Below are 24,652 nucleotides of genomic sequence, written 5' to 3'. Positions count from 1 at the left end.
AAAAAAAAAAAAGGGTCCGGCGGTGGTGGCACACGCCTTTAATCCCAGCACTCGGGAGGCAGAGGCAGGCGGATCTCTGTGAGTTCGAGGCCAACCTGGTCTACAAGAGCAAGTTCCAGGAGAGGCTCCAAAGCTACAGAGAAACCCTGTCTTGAAAAACCAAAAAAAAAAAAAAAAAAAAAAAAGTAAACATATGCCAGGTGGCGCACACCTTTATCCCAGCATCAGGCGGCAGAGACAGGCAGTAAGGTGTCATTTAACTATAGAATCCCCTTGAGCTGGGAGGAATGAGGTCCTGGACAAAGGCTGCCATAGAATGGTTTGGAAGTCGGATGTGGTTGCTCATATCTGTAATCCCAGCACAAGGGCAGGAGGAAAGAAAGTGCAAAGCCAGCTGGGTTGACTTCATACCTGTAGTGTTGGTATGTACCTGTACCTGCAAGCATATGCACACATACACACACAAATAAGTTTAATAAAATTTTTGAGCCAGACGGTGGTAGTGTATGCCTTTAATTCTAGCATTCAGGAGGATGAAGCAGGTGGATTTCTGAGTTGGAGACCAGCCTGGTCTACAGAACAAGTTACATGACAGCCAGGACTACAGGGAGAAACCCAGTCACAAAAAGAAAAACAAAGGCGGTGGTGACATACACCTTTAATCCCAACACTTGGGAGGCAGAGGGCAGATGCATCTATGTGAGTTCGAGACCAGCCTGGTCTATGAAGCAAGTTCCAGATAAGTTCCAGGACAGCCAGGGCTGTTACAGAGAAAAACCCTGTCTCAAAAAAACAAACAACAACAAAATAATGAATAAATAAATAATGATAATAATAAATATACATTATATAATATATTATTTTTAAATATACAATAAATATTTTATATGTATGTTATTATTATTATTTTGTCTCAGATTATTTTGAGACAAGGTTTCACTATGTAACCCTGTCTGGCCTGAAACTCACTATGTAGATCAGGCTGGCCTTGAACTCAGACATCTGCTTGCCTCAGCTTCCTGAGCATTGGAATTAAAGGTATGTGTACCGTGCTGAACTGAGAGTAGAATTATTATGTTTTTCAAGACAGGGTTTCTCTGTTGCTTTGGAGCCTGTCCTGGAACTAGCTCTTGTAGACCAGGCTGGCCTAGAACTCAGAGATCCTCCTGTCTCTGCTCTCCGAGTGCTGGAATTAAAGATGTGCTCCACCACCGCCCAGCTGGAATTATTTTTTGGAAGGAGATAATTCACATTTGTTTCAAACTTTTGCTCCATATCATCGAAACCTTTTGCAAATGTTCATGTGTCAAGGCTCTTTCACCAGGACATCTTGGCTCTGAGAGTATCTGCGTAGATTGACTTAATTTTACTATATAGCCCTGGCTGGCCTGGAGCTAACTATGTATAACAGATTGGCTTTTACTCACAGAAATCTCCTACCTGGGGGGCTGGAGAGATGGCTCAGAGATCAAGAGCACTGGCTGCTCTTCTAGATGGTCCTGAGTTCAATTCCCAGCAACCACATGGTGGCTCACAACCATCTGTAATGAGATCTGGTGCCCTCTCCTTCACTGTAGGCATACACACAGACAGAATACTGTATACATAACAAATAAATAAATCTTAAGAAAAAGAAAGGAAATCTCCTGCCTCTCCCTCCTGAGTGTCTGGAGCAAGTGCTTTTAGTTGGGCCTTTCAGCAGGTTTTTATAAAATTCCACCACATTACTCTCCTTATTCGCCATGTTGCAGTAACAAAGCAATGACAGTACCACGTCTGGTTTCTGTTGTGACTACACTAATTGAGTAGTGAAAAGCAGCCAAAGGACCTGCGGAAATGAGTCGACATGACTGGGTTCCAGCGATGTGCTGTGTTCAAACTTTAGGAACTGAAATTTGAATTTCATATGATTTTCATGTCTCACAAAATACTCTTTTTGCCTTTATAGTGCTTTCCTAGCATGCTCAAGACCTGGGTTCAATATCTCCACGGGGGGTGGAGACAGGGGAAGAGCCATTTTTAGTTTATCCCTGTAGGGTGCACAGGCTTGACCAGGGCCATAATGTAGATGCCCAAGCCAGGTAGCCCATGCAGCGCTGACTTGTTCTGTCACCTTTACAGTATGATGTGTCATCTCCTTGGGATGGAAGCAGCTGTCCATTAAGACAACTAGTCCCCTTCAAGGGCCATGCAATAAACAGGTGGACTGGAGTTGTAGATTGGTGGTAGAGTTCTAGCATTGGTTAGGCTCCGTCCACTGCAAAACAATAACGAATGAGTATCATAAAGATGAAAATATTTACATAAGAAAAGTAAAGCCGCTAGGTGGATGTGCCTTTAATCCCAGTTTTCCAGAGGCAGAGCCAGGCAAATCTCTGAGTTCAAGGCCAGCTTAGTCTACAGAGTGAGTTTCAAGACAGCCAGAGATACACAGAGAAACCCTGTCTCGAAAAACCAAAGAACAGGAGGAGGAGAAGAAGAAGGAGAAAGGGAGAAAAAGAGGCCTTTCCTTCATTTTCCTATCTATGGCTTTGTAACACTTTTCATCATTTTCATCATTTAGAAAATACTAGGTCACAGGGTTATGGCAGATCTTTTTCTTTTCTTTTCTTTTCTTTTTTTTTTTTTTTTTTTTGTTTTGGTTTTTCGAGACAGGGTTTCTCTGTGGTTTTGGAGCCTGTCCTGGAGCTAGGTCTGTAGACCTGGTTGGCCTCGAACTCACAGAGATCCTGCCTCCCAAGTGCTAGGACTAAAGGTGTGTGCCACCACCTCCCAGCTATGGCAGATCTTTCTAATGATAGCAAATTTCATTACATGTGAAAATTACATGGCGGGTCTGGAAAGATGGCAGTGTGTTTGAGTGCTTTCTGTGCAAGTACAGGGATCCAAGTTTCTATGCCAATATCCATATTAAAAAGTGGGCGTGGGACCAGGCAGTGGTGGTGGCCATGGCGCACGCCTTTAATCCCAGCACTTGGGAGGCAGAGGCAGGCCAATCTCTGTGAGTTCGAGGTCAGCCTGGTCTAGTTCCAGGACAGGCTCCAAAACAAACAAAGAGACTGGGTGTGGCTGTGCAAATGCTGTAATGGTAAAAGTAAAATAGTAAAATGTGCTGTTCCCTGAGTGGCAGCAGTGGCCAGTGTTAGCAATTTTCCTAATGCGAGCTCTCTGCCGACGCAAAAACCCCAATTAAGCCAAGTCATAACAAGCCAAATATAAAATATCTAGGTTTAATGGGATTCCTGCGCTACCAATGGGAAGGGGGAAGACCACAAGAAATCTGGGAGGAGTGGGGAAGCAGTTTAAATAGACTTGGGGGCGTGGTCAAGATTTTGGCGGGCTGTCTTGACCCTCCTCCGGGGAGGGGTCAAGGCTTGGCGGGTTTAGGGACAGGGACTTCAAAGATGGAGGCTAGAGACCAGGACTTGGGACTTAGCCAGCAGGCAATGAGACCACAGCGGACCACAGAGGCAGCCAGTCCCAGGCAAGAAACCCCTGAGTGGCCTGTGGGCCATGAGGGCCAGCGGGTCGAAGGCAGGGAACCATGTGGTGGGTGAGACCTTGGCAGGGCAGCCAGTCCCACAAGGGGCCGCAGCCAAGGCAGGTGAGGGACAGACACATCATGCAGAGCGAGGTTGGATATTTCTTTAGTGAGTTATGGAAGGGAAGGCAGAGTTTGAAAGGGACAGGACAGATCATTACAGTTACCTGCAACGCCAAGCACTGTGTAGGGAAGGGACAGTGCACTGAAGCTTGACCGCACCAGCCTTCCGCTGGGTTCAGTGAGACTCTCAAAGGAATAATACAGAATGCAATACTTGAGACATCCTCCTTTCACCTCTGCATGCAAACACACACATAAATATTAAATAAAACTTTCTGAGAATGAATCCAGAAGAAAATATATTTTACTCATATCATTAAAAAATGAATCCCGGGGCTGGAGAGATGGCTCAGAGTTTAAGAGCACCGACTGCTCTTCCAGAGGTCCTGAGTTCAATTCCCAGCAACCACATGGTAGCTCACGGCCATCTATAATGAGAACTGGTGCCCTCTTCAGGCATGCAAGCATACATGGAAGGAATGTTGTATACATAATAAATACGTAAATAAATAAATAAAATGAATCCCGGGAATAAACCTGATGAAGTCAGTAAGGTGCATCTATGTGCCACAGTCAATGAAATTCCTACCAAAATTCCAATGATACTTCACAGAATTAGAAAAAAGTCATAAAATCCATATGGACTGAAAGAAAACACCCATAGTAGCCAAAGTAATCAGAGGCAGAAAGAACAATACTGTCGACATCATAACCTGACTTCAGGTTATACTTCAGAAACATAGCAACAAAAACAACACATAGACCACTAGAATGGACCCTAGAATCCCCATGACCAACCTCCTAATGCTTGATGGAAGTGTCAAAAACAAACATCAAAGGGCCATCAGCACGGACCAGCAGGTAATCACGCTTGCTGTGCAAGCCCTGGAACTCACAGAAAGGGCGAAGGAGAGAGCTGATTCCTCAGGCTGACCTTGGACCTCCACGGGAATGCTGTGGCACATATTCCCACAAGCACATCTCTCTCACACATACCCACAGTGATAAATAAAATTTAAAAGTGTAAAAGTGGATTCAACTCTAGATTTCACTCACATATATACCCCTTCGCTATAGGCAAATTAAGAGTAAACTAGATTCGGCCATCAGAGAGTCAAAAATAGTGGATGATTGTGATAGAACCTGAAGATAATTTCCACACTAACAGATGAGACAGGAGGCTCCCCAGTTTGAGGAGAGCCTGAGACATACAAGGAGAACCTGTCTGAAAGCAGTAGTATCTGTTCTCTTAGACTGGAGAGAGAAATCAGAAGCCAAGAGCACTTGTTCATATACAGGACCCAGGTTCAATTCCCAGCACCCACATCATAGCTCACAACCATTCATTCATAAAATTACAGTTCCAGGAAATCTGATGCTCTCTGTGGGCACCAAGCCATACAGGGTGCACATACATACATGAACACATACATATATGTAGGCAAAATTCCCATACACATAAAAATAAATTTAGAACATAATTGTTCCTTCAGAACTGGGAAAGAGAAAAAGTTCTGCTTTTTTGCACTTACTAATTATCTTTTTAAAAATTAAATAGTATCATATTTGTATTACTGTGTGTTTAAAAAAATTTTTTTTCATGTGTATGGGTATTTTACCTGCATGTTTATGCACCATATTTGTGTCTGGAGCCTGCAGAGGTCAGAAGAGAACACTAGATCCTTTGGAATTAGAGCTATAGGGCAGATGTAAACCACCATGTGGGTGCTGGAAAGCAAACCCAGGTCCTCTGCAAAAGCAACAAATGCTCTCTATTGTGGAGCTATCTCTAAGCCTCGTAAGGTATTAGTTTTGAAGCTTTTTTCCCCCTGTTTTTTTGAGATAGGGTTCCTCTGTATAACAGCCCTAGCTGTCCTGGAACTATCTCTTGCAGTCCAGGCTGGCCTCAAACTCACAGAGATCCACCTACCTCTGCCTCCCGAGTGCTGGGATTAAAGGTGCACCATCACCACCTGGCTAAAGGTTTATTTTTATGTGTGTGTCTCGTGAGTAAAGATACCAGTGGCCAGAACAGAGAGTTAGGTAGTTGTGAGGCACCTGATATGGGTGCTGGGAACCAAGGTCTGGTCTTCTGCAAGAGCAATATTCACTCTTAGTAGTCAAGTCTTCTTTCCAGCCCTAGAGATTATTTCTAAAGGAGAAAAGACTTGGGATGTGGAGGTGGAAGGATAGGGAGCTCAAGGACATCTAGGGTTACGTAAAACCCTGTAGTAGGAGGCCGCTAGTTAGTTCCCAGCCACTTTGCCCTGAAACAATCAGACAGAAACTATATTGTTTAAATCACTGCTTGGCCCATTAGCTCTAGCTTCTTATTGGCTAACTCTTACATATTAATATAAACCATTTCTATTCATCTGTGTATTGCCACATGGCTATGACTTACTGGGGAAAGTTCTGGCGTCTGTCCATCTCTAGTGGCTATATGGCTTCTCTCTGACTCTGCTTTCTCTCTCCCAGCATTTAGTTTAGTTTTCTCCACCTAGCTCTGTTCCCCTATCGCTCTGCTATAGGCCCAAAGCAGTTCCTCTATTCATCAATGGTAATCACAGCATACAGAGGGAAATCCCACATCAAAACCCTGCCTCAAAAAACCTGACAAAAGATGGACACTAAATAGTATGGAAAGAAAGGCAAATAGATAGTCATCAGTCCTAGCTGTGCTTACAGATTGGAAGTTCTTTGTCAAGTCACTTAAGCTTTTTAGAATGCTAAATTTAAGCTTTTGGGGATGATAAATTTCTATTTCAATGAAGCTGCCCTCCAGAAAGCTACCTAAACTGGGCATAGGAGCATGTGCCTTGTACTTTCAAGTAGAAAAAGGGAGACTTCAAGTTTAAGGCTAGCTTTAGAAAATAGTAAGACTAGACTGTGGTTGTTCTTGTTTTGGTTTGGTTTGATTTGTTTGAGACAGGGTTTCTCTATGGCTTTGGAGCCTGTCCTGGAACTAGCTCTTGTAGACCAGGCTGGCCTCAAACTCACAGAGATCTGCCTGCCTCTGCCTCCCGAGTGCTGGGATCAAAGGCATGTGCCACCACTGCCCAGCAACTGTGATTGCTTTTTGTTTTGTTTTTGTTTCTTTGAGACAAAAGAAGTTTCTGTGTAGGTCTGGCTGTCCTGGAACTCACTCTGTAGACCAGGTTGACCTTGAACTCACAGAGATCCACCTGCCTCTGCCTCCCAAGTGCTGGGATTAAAGGTGTGCACTACCACCCCACAGCAAGCACAACACTTCTTATGTTCGTGATATACAATTTATTTTTAAAGTGGTATTTTTGAAAGGTGTTTTACTTTTTTTAAGATTCATTGATTTTTATTTTATGTGTACGGGTATTTTGTGCATATGTGTATATGCCTACATATGTGCCTGCTGCCCATGGAGATCAGAAGAGGGTGTCAGATTCCCTGGAACTGAAATCAGTTATTTGTGAACCATTGTATGGTTGCCATTAATCCCATCAGTTGAGAATAAGACCATACCACAGTTCAAAGCCGAATTTGAGACAAACTTTAATTAAATACTGGCCAGGTTGATGAACTCTCTCTGCCAGGTCCGGAGACCTGAGTTTCCAGAAAATGGCTAAGAGTCACAGCTTCCAAAGGCTTAAAAAGGCCACCATATTTCCCATCAGGTCCAATCAGAAAGAAGCAAACATATATCCTGATGTATTTCCTGCTTTCCTATGTCTCACCTACCTCCAAGTGTCCATTCTGACTCATTTTTTGCTGATGTGTCTCCTGCGCACGGGTGATGAAGCACATCCGGTATAGATGGGTCAGCCAAACATAGGACAAACAGGAACTTAATCTTAACTGCAAGCACAACTCTTACCCTGGAAGGTGTATTTTTTTCTGTGTCGGTCTCACGTTGCTGGGTCCTCTGTGAGATCAGCAACTGCTTCTAGGGTCGGGCGGTGGTGGCACACACCACTCAGTACTGCAGAGGCAGAGGCAGAGGGGCAGAGGGGCAGAGGGGCAGAGAGAGAGGCAGAGGCAGAGGCAGAGGCAGAGGCAGAGGCAGAGGCAGAGGCAGGAGGATCTCTGTGAGTTCGAGGCCAGCCTGGTCTACAAGAGCTAGTTCCAGGACAGGCTCCAAAGCTACAGAGAACCATGTCTCGAAAAACCAAAAACCAAAACAAAACAAACAAAAAGAAACAAGTGCTCCTAACTGTTAAACCAACTCTTTAACCTTTGTCTTGTTTTGTGAGTATCCTATAGCCCAGATAGGACAGGCACTCCCTGGATAGCCCAGTGGCCTGTTGCAGAGGTGCTTCTGGCATCACTGCCCCCCCCCCCAAACACACAAGATTATTAAGCAAGAAGAATACAAAGCCTAACAGATATCTATCAGCATTGACCTTACTAGAAGGTTAGAGAAAACAGGAAACTCCCTGGAACCTATTAACATAGACAAGGCAAAAGGCCTACAGACCTGCAGCTTGAGGCTAGGATTCAGCACTTCTTCCTTAAAAACCCATCTGCCTTTAAGGTGACTATTTTGTGGGATTTTAATGAAATCCTTGGGTTCCATTTCATTTTCTCCTTGGATTTGTAGGTCTTCAACACACACTCTGTCTTACACAGTCGTTGAAGAGTCCATGAACTTTGGGCTTTTGTTGAACTTACCCTGGTAATAGCAGAGGTCCTTAATGTTCTCCTGGGAGCAAATGTCTTGAAGCAGTGGGGGCCGTGGTGAAGGGAGCCTGTTCAAACATCTGAGCCTTTGTTAGCAAACCCCAAACAAGAAAAACAGGACTTCTCTTCCAAAGGCTTATTTGAACAATCCATCCAGTCATCGAGGTTGTATAGAAGTGATTTTATGTTTCATAACTTCTCAAGGCCCGAAGGACCATTCTCAAGAGACAACCTTATGTTCTCTAGATTCTAATTTTCCATTACATTAAGGGGGTTGGGGGAAGTAATCTCGAGTAATTTACATGCCTGCCTAATATTTTACATTTTTCTCATGTAATTCTCACAATAACCATGCAATGGGTCTTAGTGGAGGCAGAGGGGTCAGCTAACAGGCTGTGGCATCATTATAGGAGGGTGGTAGCATCATATAGGAGGCTAGGGCACTGGAGGTCGCAGCAAAGGGATCCAATAACCCCAAATCCAGTAAGATTTAGTGAGAGCCTCGAACACTGCTGGCACCTTCTTATCGATGCATGAACTAACTATGGAAGGGAAGGGGAAGGGATGTGCAAGTGTGGATTCCAATTTTGAAGGAGTAGAAGGTGGCTGCCATTCACTAAGGCTTTTAGCTGAGTGTGGTAACACAGGCCTGTAATCCCAGCACTGGGGAACCCCCAAGTATATAAAGAATTCAGCGCCAGTCTGGGCTACTTAAGACTGTTTCAAAGAAGGGAAGTTGGCTGCTGGATGCTTCTCCTCACACACTCCTAGGAGAGCTCTCTTTCCATTTGCCTTGATTGCAGAGTTTTGAACCAAATAACTTGTTCCTCTAGGCTAGGACAACTAATCCCTACTCAAAGACAAATAATTCATAGACTGGCTAGTGACTTATTACTTTAACTAGAACTATTGGGCTGAAGTAATAATCCAACGGTTAAGTGTTTACCTAGCACAGCCTACCTGGTTTTCACCCGAGCACTGTTTAGGACGTAGATCTCCCTGTTTGCTCTTGTCGGCCTCAAAGTTCTGGGTTTAAGTGATCTTCCCACGCCTCTTGAATAGCTGAGATTACAAGTGCACCTTACCTTGCCTGGCTCCTCTGTGATTTTGAGCTAGCAAATGGAGAAAGCACCTGTAAACTATATACCAGTTAGAAAGGAAAAAATCAAGGAACAAAATGGAAGGTAGCAGTGGCAAATTGGGTCAGCTAGGTGGTACCACTAACAGATATCACTAATACGAATACTTAAAATTTATAATTTGAAGTCGTTTTTTCTATTTATTTTTTGAAGTTGTTTAAAAGACCATTTATAGAGGTCTAGACAATCTTTGAAAAAAATCAACAGGGGCTAGCAGAGCACCCTGAGGGCCAGTGGCTGTTATCTCTATGCTAAAAAGCACTACAGAGGACCTTGGAGAGATAAAGCTCTGGGGACAGCCTTCAGTGACCCACCTCTAGGACTGGGGGGCCATGAACTGCACACTGCTACTGCCTAGGGAGGTTAGAGTTCTGTGGAAGGCAGGAGAAGGGGAACTGGGGATTGCCAAGGGTGGTGGCACCAGATTGCAACTCCAGGCAGCACTTGGAAGACTGAACAAATAGATCGGACATTTGAAGTCAGCCTAGGCCAGCAAGTTCCAGGCCAGGCTGAGTTATCTAATGAGACTCAGTTGCAACAAAACAAAATAAAGAAAAAAGTATGAACCAAACCAATCAAACACAGAACAACCCATTATTCAGACCCTTCTCAGGTAACTATGACTCTGCTTCTTAATAAAACCTTGCTTACTTGCTCTTCAAAAACAAAACATGAGCCGGGCAGTGGTGGCACACACCTTTAATACCAACACTTGGGAGGCAGAGGCAAGCAGATCTCTGAGAGTTCGAGGCCAGCCTGGTCTACAAAGCTAGTCCCAGGACAGCTAGGGCTGTTACACAGAAAAATTCTGTCTCAAAAAATCATTAAAAAAAAAAAGATACAAATAAGAAAAAAGGCTAGAAAGCTGGGAAGTGATGGCGCATGCCTTTAACCCCAGCACTCGGTAAGCAGAGGCAGGTGGATCTCTGTGAGTTCAAGGCCAGCCTGGCCTACGGAGCAAGTTCCAGGACAGCCAAAGCTACACAGAGGAAACCCTGTCTCAAAAATAAACAAACAAATAGACAGCTGGTGTCACAAGCAATAGCAATGTATTACAATAAGTCTTTTAAATCCTGTCTCTGCATTCTAGAGTCCCCACGACCACAACTGCCCTCCAGTTCTCTCCCTGCAAAGCACGCACTGTTTCCTTGAGATATTGTTTCTTGATCATCTTTTATCTTGACCTGAAAAGTCTGTGACTCCTACAGATAACACAGAGCTAGGGCAAGAACTTAGTCAGTAAAGTACTTGTGAGGATTTGAGTCTGATGCCCAGAACCCATGGGCAGGGGAAGACAAGCATGGTGGCGGCACTGGGGAAGTACAGACTCACTGGACAGATTGCCTAGCCTACATGAGATTAAGTCAGTGAGAGAACTTACCTTTATACCTATAAATAAACAAACAAATAAATAGGTAGTTGTTGCTGTGTATGTGCGCGTGTGCGAGCACACACACACACACACACACACACACAATGCATAGATGACAAATATCCACAGCAGCACAAGTAAATGGAACTTTGGAGAGACACCATCACATTTCCATTTCCTCCATTGACTTAGTGTGTATTTAAATAAGCTGATGGCAAAAATGAATAGACTGCATTCGGAATCATATTGGCTGGCATTTGTTGGTACAATTCTGTACAAGAGTTAAGTATTTTCTCTTCGTTTTTTTTTGTTTGTTTGTTTTGTTTTGTTTTGTGACAGGGTTTCTCTGTAGCCTTGGGGCCTGTCCTGGAACTAGCTCTTGTAGACCAGGCTGGCTTTGAATTTACAGAGACACGCCTGCCTCTACCTCCCAAGTGCTGGGATTAATGGTGTGCACCACCGCCACCACCGCCCGGTCGCATTTCCTAATTTAAAAAAAAAAAAAATTGGCTGGGCGGTGCTGGTGCATGCCTTTAATCCTAGCACTCAGGAGGCAAAGACAAGCGTATCTCTGTGAGTTCGAGAACAGCCTGGACTACAGAGCGAGTTCCAGGGCAGGCACCAAAGAATCAGAGAAACCCTGTCTCGAAAAAACAAAAACAAACAAACAAAAATTTATTATAACAAGAACAGCTAGCTAGTTGGATGTTAAAATTCAAAGTATCACCAGGAATAGAGCTCTTGCAGTTGGTATTGGGCAATAGAAATGGAGTACAGTCCACACTGAATAGCAGCCAGTTTCAGGAGGTTGCTTAGGGTCAGGTAAACTGGAGATTTCTGTGGAGAAAAAAAGAAAAGCCTTACTGTTTACGGCTGATGTAATGTGTGAAATGGCGAGTATTTAATGTGGTTGGCGGCAGAAAAACCTTTCACCAGTAGGAACGTGCTCTTAATGATGACCTTGCACCAAAATATAATTTTATTAAATCAAAAAGTACAGTATGTACAGCCAATATCACTTTAAATCAAACTTCAATGCTAAGCGGAAAGGGCTTATAGGTTTACCAAAATCTGTACTATTCTCGGGCCGTGGTGGCGCAGGCCTTTAATCCCAGCATTCAGGAGGCAGAGGCAGACAGAGCTCTGTGAGTCTGAGGCCTGCCTGATCTACAAGTTAGTTCCAGGATAATTAGGGCTGTTACATAGAGAAATCTTGTCTTGAAAAATAAAAAAAAGAAAACAAAGAAAATCTGTACTATTTTAATATCCATAGTAGGGAAGAAAAATTGGGAATATAGTTAAGTCGTGATCAAGTACTATTTCCATAAATGAAGGACTGGATAATAAACCGGAAGTGATGGCTCACCTCCCCACCTCCCCTAATCTCAGTACTTGGGAGGTAGAGTCACGGTCAGTTGTTCAAGGCTAGGGGACGGAGAGGCGTCTTGAAGATTAAGAACACTTGCTGCTTGGCTTCCCAGTACCGTGTTGGGCAGTTCACAGCAGCCTGTATCTCTAGCTTAAGGAAGATCCAACACCTCTGGTGACTCAGGGCACCCGCACACTTGTGCACACACGTGTGCGCGCACACACGCATATAATTAAAAATAGAATAATTCATGTTGCCTCACAAATGTCCAAGCATTTGTGAGGCAGAGGCAGGTGGTTCTAAAAAAAGAATAAATCTTCGAAATGGAGAGAGTATGAGTGTCCAAAGCCTGCCGGGTGCGGTCCTTATGTCTTTAATACCAGCCCTAGGAACGCAGAGCCAGGAAAACCTAAAAGAAGAAAGTATTAAAAAAATATTTCAAGGTTAGCTGATGTGTGGTACTCAGGCCTGGAGTCATCCCAGCATTTAAAGGGCTGAGGTAGGCGCATTCCGTTGAGTTCAGAACCAGAATGGTCTAGCTGATGGCTTCCAGGACAGCCTGGACTTGAGTGGGGGGCAATGTCTCAAAAACAAAACAAACAACAACAAACAAACAAACAAAAAACCAAGCGAAAGAGAAAGTTCCAGGCCAGCTTTGAGTTCAAAATCAACTTGGCTACGGGAGACCCAGTCTGAAAACATCAAAATCCACGAAAAAAGTAAAAAATGGAAAAAGGGGCAAAATGTTAAGTATTCATTTTACGCATGACCACTCAGGCATTTCGGTGTCTGCGCGGTGGAATCAGGACGGACAAGTGCACTCCTTGGAATTTCTGGGCTGGGTCCTCACCGGAACTCAGATGAGAAGGCTCACTAGAATTTCCCCGGGTCCCGAGGCGCTGCTCCCGTGCAAGGCCTGCAGCGCTTCACCTTAGCGGAAATGGACCGCCTGGTCCTCCCGGTCCCCGGGGAAGGTCCTCGTCCCCGGGTCACAGAGGCAGAAACCTGAAGGCGCCCGCCCAGAAGAGTAGCAGGTTCTCCATCGGCCTCCGCTGGGGCGGAGCCCACGTCAAACCACGCCCCCCTCACTCGGGAAAGACCCGTCAGGCCGCGGCCGCACACAGCTAGGCGACTCGGGGAGCCGGTGTGTAGCCACGTCACTCTCCAGGTTGTCCCGCCCCTCCACACGCCCTCCACCGGCCCCGCCCCTCACCGTGCCTCGCCCTCCGGGTCTCGCCGGGGATCCTTTGGCACCTCCGCCTACCGAACGCCGCTCCTCCTGGCGGCCCCGCCCTCTGCACGCTCCGCCCTCAGTGGCCTCGCCCTCCTCACGCCACGCCCACTGACCCGCTCGGCCACAAATTGCCACGCCCACTGGCCCGCCTCGCCCTCCGCGCCCCGCCCCCAGCTGCCTCGCCCTCCGCACGCCCCGCCCCCTGGGGCAGTTACCGGCTCAGTCCGCGCGCGTCTCCGCGGCTCGCCTAGAGAGCCCTCAGCCTGGCCGGAGCCCCGCATTGCCGCCCGCGCCCGCCGAGGGCTCGCGGCTCGGGCGCGCCCGGCGCGTGTGGCGAGCTCCGGCCGTGCGCTGCGACGAGGCCGGGCGGCGGGCGGTTAGCGCTCCGCTCGGCGGGCGGGGAGGAGCGGCACGCCGAGCGCTGCACGCCTCGGCGGGCGGGTTCCGCGTCCCAGGACCGAAGCGGGTCGGTGCCCCCGTGTGGAGAGAGGGGCGGCCGGGCTCCCTGGACCCGGGCGGCCCCCGGCTGGGCAGGAGGCTGGGGCCAGGGGCCGGCCATGTCCGCTCGCGCCCCGGTGCCCGCCGCTGCCCCCCGGGAGGACCCGCCCGCCGTGGCCGGCGACCGGGACGCGCTGTTGGCAGCGGCGAGCCGGCGGGCGGAGCAGCCGGCGCCCGGCGAGCGGGAGGGCAAGGAGGCGAGGGAGGAGCGGGCCGCGGCCGCCACCAGCGCGGGGGCGCGGGGAGAGCCGTCGCCGGCGCTCGTGCTGGGACACAGCGTGCCGCAAGCGGCCGTGCCCGTGAGGCCGCTGGCGCTGCACCTGGCACACAAGGCGCGCGCGTCCGGGGGGTCCCTTCGGCGGGGAAGCTCCACCGCCGCCGCCTCCGCCGCCAGCTCCGCGGGACCCTCCCGAGGACGCCCGAGAGGACTCTGCGGCCGCCGGCTCCGAGGACAAGCTGCCGCCGCCGCCGCCAAAGGGGAACCCGTGGACCAAGAAGCTGCCGCAGCACCTGTCCCCCGTGGGCACCGGCGCGCCGCCGCCTGCTCAGGACGCCCCGGAGGCCGGTGAGTGCGGTCCGCGGGAGGTGTTGGGTTCCTAGGTGTCATTCAACGTGCCGATTTACATAAATGGACATCTGGGAGCGGGAGCGACAGGAAGAGGTGGGACCTCAGGTTCTCCTTGACGGCTCGGGGCACGGCGTGGGTGACGGGGCAGCGCGGCCCGGCTCGGCTTGTGCCTTCACGTGTCGGCGACCTGGACGCGGTGAAGACTGTGGGAAAGTTTCCGGGAACTTGCCAGAGTGTAAAGCGAGTCAGAATAAGCGGATCTGTGTGTGAGTTGGGGCTCGCTCGGGAAGGAACTGGCTGCTAGGTAGAGGTGGCTCTGAGCGCAGCTGGCACGAAGGCGATTTTCGGTCGAGTTTCAGAATGCCTGCCATAGGGCAGTTGATTCGGAGTCTGCACGGCTGCTCTCCTGGTAGCCTGCGCGGTAGTGATTGGGTTGTGCCATCGCGTTCGTATGCTGACCAATGCAATATGGCCCTTGGGGCTTTATTTGGGTTGCAGCAGCTGCAGTTTGGAAAATAAGATTAAGGCTGGCCTGTACTTGGTGGCGCACGCCTGTTACCCCATAGATGTGAAAGATTAGGCGTTCGAAGCCAGACTGAGCAATTTACTAAAGTCTTTCAAGACCTAAAGTAAAAAAGGGGGGGGGGGATGTCTGAAACTCCCCATTTGTTTTTAAAAATTAAACTGTACTAAAATAACTGGGCTTTTTCTACAGAAATTGAGGCTGTTTTGTTGGCAAGTTTTCTCTGTTCTGTGGAGAGTCAGTGGAACAGCCGAAGTTTGAGTACGTGTACGGGATTGTGGGGGTCAAACGCGGTGAAGGGATCCTGTACAAATGTCATAGTTGAATCTCTCCTGTAGGGGGAGATAAATGTTGAATCAACTTAGTTTCTTAACTTTTGCACGGAAATTCTCATTAATTTTGTTTGTTATTTTGTTTGCTTTTGAAACACGACCTGTGTGTGTAGCCCAGGCTGGTCTGGAGCCCTTGGTCCTCCTTCCGCTTATAGGCATTTGGCTCTCATTAATTTTTACTAAATTTTGACACTTTAAGAAAAAAAAAAGCACTAAATTTTGCATCCCGTTAGTATTGGCATAATTCCTGCCTAGCTGAAAAGAGCTGTTTACTACCATTGCTAAGTGAAGAAAACATACTATGCCAATTCTCTCTAACATTTAGTAAGAAAAGAAAGCCCTTGTTGATTGCTTTATTGACAGTTACCTCTCCATGGCTAGACTTTTTATTGAACTGACAAATATGAAGCCAGTTTTTTGTTTGTTTTACCTTTTGTGTCTTTGTTGTTGTTTTGTTTGTTTATTTAGACAGGGTTTCTCCCTGAAACTGCCCTGGCTTTGTAAATCAGGCTGGCCTTGAACTCTCAGAGAGCCGCCTGCCTCTGAGCCACCACCACCCAGCTGAAACCAGTTTTTATAAACACAGTTTAGCGGGGCAGTGGTGGCGCACGCCTTTAATCCCAGCAGAGACAGGTAGATCTCTGTGAGTTCGTTTGAGGCCAGCTTGGTGTTCCAGGACAGGCTTGATAACTATAGGGAAACCTTGTCTCGAAAAAATAAATAAATAAATAAATAAATAAATAAATAAATAAATAAATAAATAAATAAAATAAACACAGTTTATTTTAAAGTGAGACTTGGCATTCTGTTGGAAGGAGGCTGCCAGTTTGTTCGCCGCTTAGCCACAAAATAATCACAAAGAAACTATATTTAAATCACTGCTTGGCCCATTAGCTCTAACTTCTTATTGGTTAACTCATATATATTAATTTAACCCATTACTATTAATCTGTATATCTCCACGTGGCTGTGGCTTACCTGGTGAAGTTCCAGCTTCTGTCTCCGATGGCAGCTCCATGTCTTCTCTCTGTCTCTGACCTTTATTCTTCCAGCAGTCTAGATTTCCCTGCCTACCTAAGTTCTGCCTTGCTATAGGTCCAAAGCAGTTTATTTATTAACGTTATCACAGCACACAGAGAGGACTCCCATATCAACTATTTTTCCCCTCCTATTTTGGGAAGGAGCCCAGGGCCCTGTACTTTATCATCAAGCTGTATGTATGTGCTTTTTTTGTTGTTGCACCCACTCAGAAATTTTAATTTGCAAATATAATTGGGAAAATATTTCACAGTTGTGCCTTGAATATTTCTTCTTTCTTACATTAAGAATAGAGTAGCCCTTAATTGGGAATATGGCCCATACCTGTAATTCCAGCAGAAAGAGTATGAGTTTGAGGCCAGCCTGAATTACCCTCACGACCAGGATCTCAGAAAATCAAAAGAGTGACCTGGTGGCTCACTCTATTAAGTCCAGCACTCTTCTAAAAAAAAATTTATTCATTTTATGTGCATTTATGTTTTGCCATGGGTGTCTGGTCCCCTGGAACTGAAATTATAGACAGTTGTGAGCTGCCACATGGGTACTGGGAATTGAACCTTAACCACTGAGCCATCTCTCCAGCCCCCAAGCCCAGTACTCTTGAGGGAGTGACAAGCTGATACCTGAGTTCAAGGCGAGCCTGATCTAACCAGTGAGTTACAGACAGGACAGCCATGTATGTATGGAGACCTGGTCTCAAAAACCAAAGACAAAATCAAAAGGAGTTTCAGTTGTATCAATTTTTTTTAATTGACAACTCTTAATTCTTGGTCATTCTGCAATATTAGCAATGCTTTTTTTTCAGATCTATGTCAGGGTAGCAACCCTGACTCTAAGCTGTTCCTTCAGTAATAGGTAACCTAAATAAGAGATTGTCATTGTACTGCTGAAAGCAATGGGTAATAGTTTAGTTGTTACTAAATGGATAGTTGGCTTTTGGCAAGATTTTTGGTCTTGTAAATTAATGACATGGGTGGGTTCATATCTTCTATTTGTTTTTTTTGGTTTTGTTTCTGAGTTATTCAAACCTCATCTGTCTTCCCAGTAGCTGGGATGATGGTCATTAAGGAGCTAATTTGTTTGTTTGTTTGTTTGATTGATTGATTGTTTTTCAATACAGGGTATCTCTGTCACAGCCCTGGCTTTCCTGGAATTCACTTTGTAGACCAGGCTGACTTCAAACTCTATCTGCTGAGTGCTAGGATTAAAGGTGTGTGCCACCAGGTCTATAGGAGCCAGTTTTTTTCCCCCCACTTCTAGGTTACTTTTATTTTAAGGCTGGTAAAGGGATACAGGGCAATAGAGAAATAACCTATGTGTGGCACAAATAATAAAAACCCAGAGACAAATATAGGGGTTAAAGCTTAAGATCAGAAAAGCAGAGTAGTCAGCCACTGGAGAGACCTTTTACTTATACCAAAACTTCAGACCGAAAGGCGAGATCCTGTGTCCACGAATCCTCAGACTCCACACTCCTCTGAGTTTCTGTCGAAGCCAGTTCTTAACACTAGAGTGATTTCTTTTTTTCTTAATTAATTAATTTATTTATTAAGTATACAATATTCTGCCTCCATGTGTGCCCGTCTGTGCCCGCACACCAGAAGTGGGCGCTAGATCTTATTACAGATGGTTGTGAGCCACCATGTGGTTGCTGGGAATTGAATTCAGGACCTCTGGAAGAGCAGCCAGTGCTCTTAATCACTGAGCCATCTCTCCAGCCCAGGTAATTCTTGAATTTTTTTTCCAGATAGGGTTTCTCTAACTTTGGTGCCTGTCCTGGAACTCACTTTGTAGACCAGGCTGGCCTCAAACTCACAGAGATCTGCCTGCCTCTGCCTCCCGAGTGCTGGGATTAAAGGCGTGTGCCACCACTGCCAGTAGAGTTATTTCTACATACAAGCTTAGTGCTGTGGCTTCTCATTTTCCTAAGAAAAATGACTAGAATGATATAGGGCTTGGGGCAGATTGCTCAGTGCTTACTGTTCTTTCAAAGCATTCTTTGGCTTCTAGTACCTACGTCAAGAGCGCTCACCCCAGTTATAGAGCATCTGTTGCCTTCTAATCCCTGAGTGTGTCTGCACATGGGTGACACAAAAATAAAAGTAAGAAATATTTAAAAAAAAAAATAGAATGAGATGTGTAGTTGCACATACCTATCGCTCCAGCTACTCAGAGGCTGAGACTACAGGATCAGCTTCACCTAGGAGTTTGCGACCAGTCAGAGAAGTATAATGAGGCAGAGCTGGAGAGATAGGTGGCTTAGAGGTTAAGAGCATATAATGCTTTTTTCAGAGGATCTGAGTTTGGTTCCCAGAACCCACATTGTGTAGCCGCAGATACCTCCTGTTCTAGAGAATCTCAACACCCTCTTCTTACTCCTTGGGCACCTACACTTGCACATACACACGGATAAACACATAATTAAAGTGAAAAAAGGTAAGGCCCTATATCAGAAAGAGAATAATGGCAATGATAAAAAAATCAAATATATCCAGAGTTCATTTAGGATTTAAAGGATGTAGATTAAGCTATATTAAGTCTATCGATAGAATACTCTTTGTTTTTTGTTTTTCGAAATAGGGTTTCCTTGTGTAGCTTTGGAGCCTATCCTGGAACTTGCTCTGTAGACCAGGCTGACTTCGAACTCATAGTGATCCACCTACCTCTGCCTCCCGAGTGCTGGGATTAAAGAACGTGCCACCACTGCCCCCAAATAGGATACTCTTGAAAGAGAAAAGCGTATCAATCCCAGACAAACTGTCAGTCTTATGTAGTGAAGAAATTAACATCCACAAACTTTTGCCATAAACTATTATCAGAGTTAGATACATTATAGAAAGCATTTGGAGTCTTTAGGATATGATCATGAACTTATTAAATTTATTTAGTGTGTGTGTGTGTACATGTGTGTATGTGCATGCCACAATGGTTTATGTGAAGCTCAGAGAAGAGCTTTGGAGTTGTTTTTCTCCTTAGATCATGTGTGTTTTAGGGATCAAGCTCAGGTTAGGTTTGGCAGCAAGCTCCTTTACCTATTTAGCTAGCCATGTGGGCAGCCTAACCTTCTCTGGACAAAAGTAAGCCAGATTCTTGATGGTCCCATGTTTCGAGACACTCCTCCACTTTTAGGATGTCTCTGGTGCTTCTGGAAAACCAGATAAAACAATTCAGCCAAAGCCAGGCCCACCTTAGAATGTCTTGAATTCAGTATGGAGACTTATGATCTAAGATCTCGAACTATACTAAACTTGTGTAATTTAACAGCCCCTTCATTAAGTAACAGTCTATGACTTGTTAATCACTTGCTTGTAGCTGTATTTGTATAGTAAAATTCAGTCTTGTAGTGTAATATCACAAAAACTCAAAATATAAAAATACTGATTTTTGTCAATTTTTTTTATATTTATTCTTTGACCATATGTTTTGAAAAAGGATCTCCCTATATAGCCCTGGCTTGCATGGAATTTTCTATGTAGACTAGGCTGACCTCAGATGGACATGCCTTTGCCTCCCTAGGCTTGTACTAACATGCTTGACTTTGTTACTATTTATCAACCCTCTTTTCTTTTTTGGGGGGGGAGTAGGGAACTGCAAGTAAGTTTGCTGTCTGTAGTGCCTTCGTGAAATTCATCTTAAGCAAATTTCATATATATATATTATTTATTTACACATAGTTTTTTATATCCTTATAAAAGTAAAATTATTGGGGCTCAGTTGGTAGACTGCTTGATGCACTCACATAGCAGAGCCTGTGCATTTCATCACACACCACAGAGAAGACCCATAACTCTTGATCTTTTGATGTTTTTAAAGTTTTAGAAAAATTCATGTTACTGATTAATCAGATTACTGATTTTTTTTAAAAAAAAAAAAACCTAGCAATTACTTTCAAAAAGTGTATTCTAGCTGGTGATGGTGACACATGCCTTTAATCCCAGCACTTGGGAAGCTGAATCAGGCAGATGTTTATGAGTTCAAGGCCAGCCTGGTCTGTAAGAGCTAGTTTCAGGACAGCTCCAAAGCTACAGAAAAACCCTGTCTCAAAAAACAAAAAGAGGGAAAAAAAAATGTATTCTATAGGTGCGCTTGGAACATAAAATTTCATCCATCCATCAGTTTTCATTTAAAGTACTGGCTGATATTTAAATTTAATTTGATCTTTTTTTTTGAGACTGGGCTTTGTGTTCTTCAAACTGACCTTGAATTTCTGATCTTCCTGCCTCTATTTCCTAAGTATTGTGATTCAAGGTCTATGCCACCTCATCCCCATAGTGATGCCCAGCTGTCTGACTAATCTTTTATTTTATTTTATAAAATCTTTTAATCGATATTTATTTATTTATTTTGGTTTTTCGAGACAGTATTTCTCTGTGCATCTCTCTGTCTGTCCTAGAACTCGCTTTGTAGACCAGGCTGGCCTCGAACTCACAGAGATTTGCCTGCCTCTGCTTCCCCAAGTGCTGGGACTAAAGGCGAGCACCACCGCCGTCCAATTTAGCTAATCTTTTATAATCTAGATGCACATTATTATTCTGGAGTAATCCTTAGATAGAACTCACATAGCTAATTTAGGGCTGACTATTGTGCCTTGCTTGTTTTCTTCCCTTATCTGGACAAAGCAATATTTTATATTTTTGTATTTGTTTATACCTTAGGGTAAATGTAGAAATGAATGTTATACCACAGTTATTGCCTGTTTGATACATTGCTTTCCACTGACTATATATTTTCTTTGTTAGCATAGGAGAGAATTAAGTCTTTATTGTTTTTTAGTTTGGGAATTTTCTATTTTTTTTTTTTTCAGATGAGTCTTGCTGTATAGCTCAGACTGGCCTTGGTTTTTTTTTTCCCCCCAACCTTCCCAGTATTAGAAATATAGGCTTGCACCGCCAGCCTGAGTTGTTGGATATATTTCTTTAAAGATTTGTTTATTTTAATTTTGTGTTGGGTTTTTCTCTGAATGTATGACTTGTGCCATCTTTGTGCACAAAGATAGTGTCTTCCAAGGTCAGAAGATGGCATTGAATCCCCTGTAACTGGAATTCCAAACAGTGTGAACTACCATGTGAGTGCTGGGACCTGAGCCTTCTACAATAGCCACCTTTCCAGCCCCCAAATAATATTTTTGCTGTAGATTTAGGTTTCTTTCTTCTTGATCACCCACACTGCCTTTTGTTTTGTCCGACACGCCTGTATTTTTTTTAATTGCATGGACTGTTTTTTTGGAAAATATTTTTTTAAATTATAATGTTATATCATTTCTTCCTTTACTTTCCTTCCTCCAAATCTTCCTATATACCTCTTCTTACTCTTTTTCAAATTTATGACCCCTTTCATTTTTATTCCTATATATATTCATATTCCTATATATAAACAACCTGCTCTGTTTGTAATGACATATACATACATACGTGTGTGTGTGTGTGTGTGTGTGTGTGTGTGTGTGTGTGTGTGTGTATTCAGGGCTGACCAATTGTTTAACCAATTGTGTTTTTCTCTGTTTCTCCCTCTTGCAGCGTTCCTTTGTAACTTGTGACTTTCTGTGTAGGACTCAGGCTTTATGGTAATTCCCCTGTCTACTGTGGCATGTCTATCAAAGGTGTTGTCTTCATTCAGGTAGTGTTTAGGTTTTTATATTGGTAAGAATTTATGGGTGAAGCTTCTGGCATTCCTACAGCATACCTACTCCCTGATCTCTAGTTCTTTCTGTCTTCTGCCCTCCTTCTGGAATGTTCCCTGAGTCATAGGTGAGTGAGTTGTATTGTAGTTCTATCCAGTGGGACTAGGCTCCACAACTCTGCATTTTGATTGATTGATTGTGGTTTTCTTAAAGAGAAGTTTCAAGTTTTCTTGATGAGTAGGGAGAACTACAGTTGGATATAAGGACATATTTAGAATGTGGTTAGGAATTATGCTGGTTTAGTAAAGTGCTGGTTGTAGGTTCTCCAAGATCGGTGACTTTCCAACCTTGGGTTGTTGGCTAAGTTTCTGTACCAGGCATAATTTCCTTATTTTTAAGCAGGTCTTAAGTCTACGTAAAGAGACACTGGTTACTGTTGAGGTTATGTGTGCTAGCACTGCATGTTCTTTGTTATGTTTTATCTATATGTACATGTATGTATGCACATATACATGCACATATCTATTCCATATACTTGTAGAATATTACAGGCACATTTGCACATTTCACCATGCTGTGTTACCTTTCTTTGAGAAATAATCTTTTAAAAGGTGTGTGTATATATATATATATATATATATATTCATTAATTTATTTGTAACTGGGTCTCTAGTCCTGGGTATGCTGAAACTCTCAGTGTAGATCAAGTTAGCCTTTTCAAATGTGCCTGCCTCTCTGCCTCCTGAGTGCTGGGTTTAAAGCCCTGTGCCTATGAATGAGGAGAGTCTTATTGTAGCTCATACTATTGGTAGACTCTCAGTCCCAGGCTGGTATGACAGTTGTGGTGACTCACACCTCTAATCCCAATACTAGGGAGGAAAGCAGAGACAGAATCACTTCAAGTTTGAGGTTAACTGGTCTGCATAACCAGTTCATGATAGCCAGGGCTGTAATCCAGACCCTGCTTCATAAGAAGACTCCCTAAATAGACAGATAGATGATAGGTAGGTAGATAGATGATAGATAAGTAGATAGACAGATAATAAGTGAGTGAGTGAATATAAAAACAGCTGTTGCTTTAAAAGCCTTAATTTAAAGACAGTTTTTATGATCAGCCATTGTGGGGTTTTTTTTTTTTCAAGATAAAGAGAGATGATGCAATGGTCTGTTTTGCTTGTTTGGGGCACTGACCTTGTGCGTGTTGAGTAAGCTCTCTACCTGCCATTGAACTGCAGCCCCAGCCCACAAAGTTCTACAGAAACCTGTTACTTTCCTTTTTGTGGCTGGATCTGACTGTCCTGCTTGGTTAGGGTTAGGTGTTTTATCTTTTTCCTTCCTTCCTTCCTTCCTTTTTAGATTTATTATGTATATAATGCTCTGCCTGCAGTCCAGAAGATGCCACCGGATCTCATTATAGATAGTTGTGAGCCACCATGTGAATGCTGGGAATTGAACTCAGGACCTCTTTAAGAGCAGCCAGTGCTCTTAACCTTAACTTGAAGTGATTCTGTCTCTGCTTTCCTCTCTAGTATTGGGATTAGAGGTGTGCACCACCACCACCCAGCTTTAGAAGTGTTTTTTAAAAATTTATTTAGTTTATATGTATGAGTGTTTTGCCTACAAGTATATATGTGTGCCTTGTGTCCACAGAGGTCAGAAGAGGTTGTTGGTTTCCCTGGAACTGTATTTATGTCATCACGTGTACTAGGAGCTGAACCTGAGTCTTCTTTAAAAGCAACATGTACTCTTAACCTGAGTCATTTTTGTAGCCTCTGGTAATGGTGTTTTACAGCAACAGCATCCCTAAGAGTGATACTAGATCTATTAAGGTTGCCAAACCTGTTTGTTTCCTAGAAGGAGTTTGAAGTCTTAAACCATTTTCTATTTTCTTATATAAGCATTATATAATCTATAATATTTTATATTATATATTATGTATAAAATAAATGTTCTATTATGTAGAATAATTTATCCTATTACATAATCAGTTGAGGGTTAGGGTTGTAACTTGGAAGTAGAACTCTTATCTTCCCTTTCACGACATGCCAAAAATAAATTAAAAGGGAGTAGGTAGAGTAGAATTTTTCATAGAAGTTACAATCTTAGTTTTATTATGGTGTATTTTCTTCTTTGGTTTGTTTTTTGCTTTTTGAGACAGGGTTTCTCTGTGCAGCCCTAGCTGTCTTAGAACTCACTATGTAGACCAGGCTATTCTTGAACTGCCTGCTTCTGTCTTGTGAGTTCTGGGATTAAAGGTGTGTGCTAGTCACGCTCACCCAATGTAGTATATTTTTTTAATAAAAGGATTTGTCTGTCAGTTTAGTATTTTCCTTTGTTTTTCAAAACAGGGTTTTTCAGTATAGCCCTGGATGTAAGATCTGCTTGCCTCTGCCTCCCAAATGCTGGGATTAAGTGTTTGAGCCACCGCTTGTCTGCTAGGATTTTCTACTTCTTAAATGCAGATAACATTAGAATTTGCATATTATAGTTGGTGTCTTTCAAGGAATTGAGTACCAGAAACTTGACTTCTATTGTGAGTGATGACTGTTAACTTGCCAAAATTGAAATAATACTTGTTTTGCTAAACTTAATAAATGAAATGGTTGAAAAATAATTTTATATGTTTTCTTTAGAGCTCAGTTCCCCCAAAATTATAAAAGCGGGAAAACTCAAGACAAAGAAATCCAACAAGGTATGCTTTT

General features: G+C 44.1%; 1 protein-coding gene and 1 long non-coding RNA gene across 4 annotated transcripts in view; one reads left to right on the top strand and one right to left on the bottom strand.

The window, feature by feature from the left end:
- Nucleotides 1-499: 499 nt before the first annotated feature.
- Nucleotides 500-13,931, bottom strand: LOC125394080 (uncharacterized). Of its 3 annotated transcripts, XR_015735768.1 has the most exons (4): nt 4,403-13,929; nt 3,709-3,840; nt 2,114-2,257; nt 500-779 (listed from the first exon to the last, which is right to left on the bottom strand). It is a non-coding gene; the product is annotated as an uncharacterized LOC125394080 (long non-coding RNA). The 3 variants fall into 3 exon arrangements; XR_007230084.3 differs by having other exon boundaries at nt 500-2,257; nt 4,403-13,931; XR_015735769.1 differs by having other exon boundaries at nt 500-2,257; nt 7,455-13,929.
- Nucleotides 13,932-14,238: 307 nt separating this feature from the next.
- LOC125394043 (la-related protein 1B-like) overlaps nt 14,239-24,652 on the top strand; it is a 33,543-nt gene continuing 23,129 nt past the window's right edge. The window contains exons 1-2 of the mRNA XM_085682412.2: nt 14,239-14,434; nt 24,584-24,642. The gene's annotated coding sequence lies outside the window, so the exon portion shown is untranslated. The remainder of the gene's footprint in view (nt 14,435-24,583; nt 24,643-24,652) is intronic.

Source organism: Myodes glareolus, chromosome 20 (genome assembly GCF_982192425.1).
Source record: "Myodes glareolus chromosome 20, mMyoGla1.1, whole genome shotgun sequence".
NCBI lineage: Eukaryota > Metazoa > Chordata > Mammalia > Rodentia > Cricetidae > Myodes > Myodes glareolus.
This window is presented reverse-complemented; position numbering and strand designations above follow the sequence as displayed.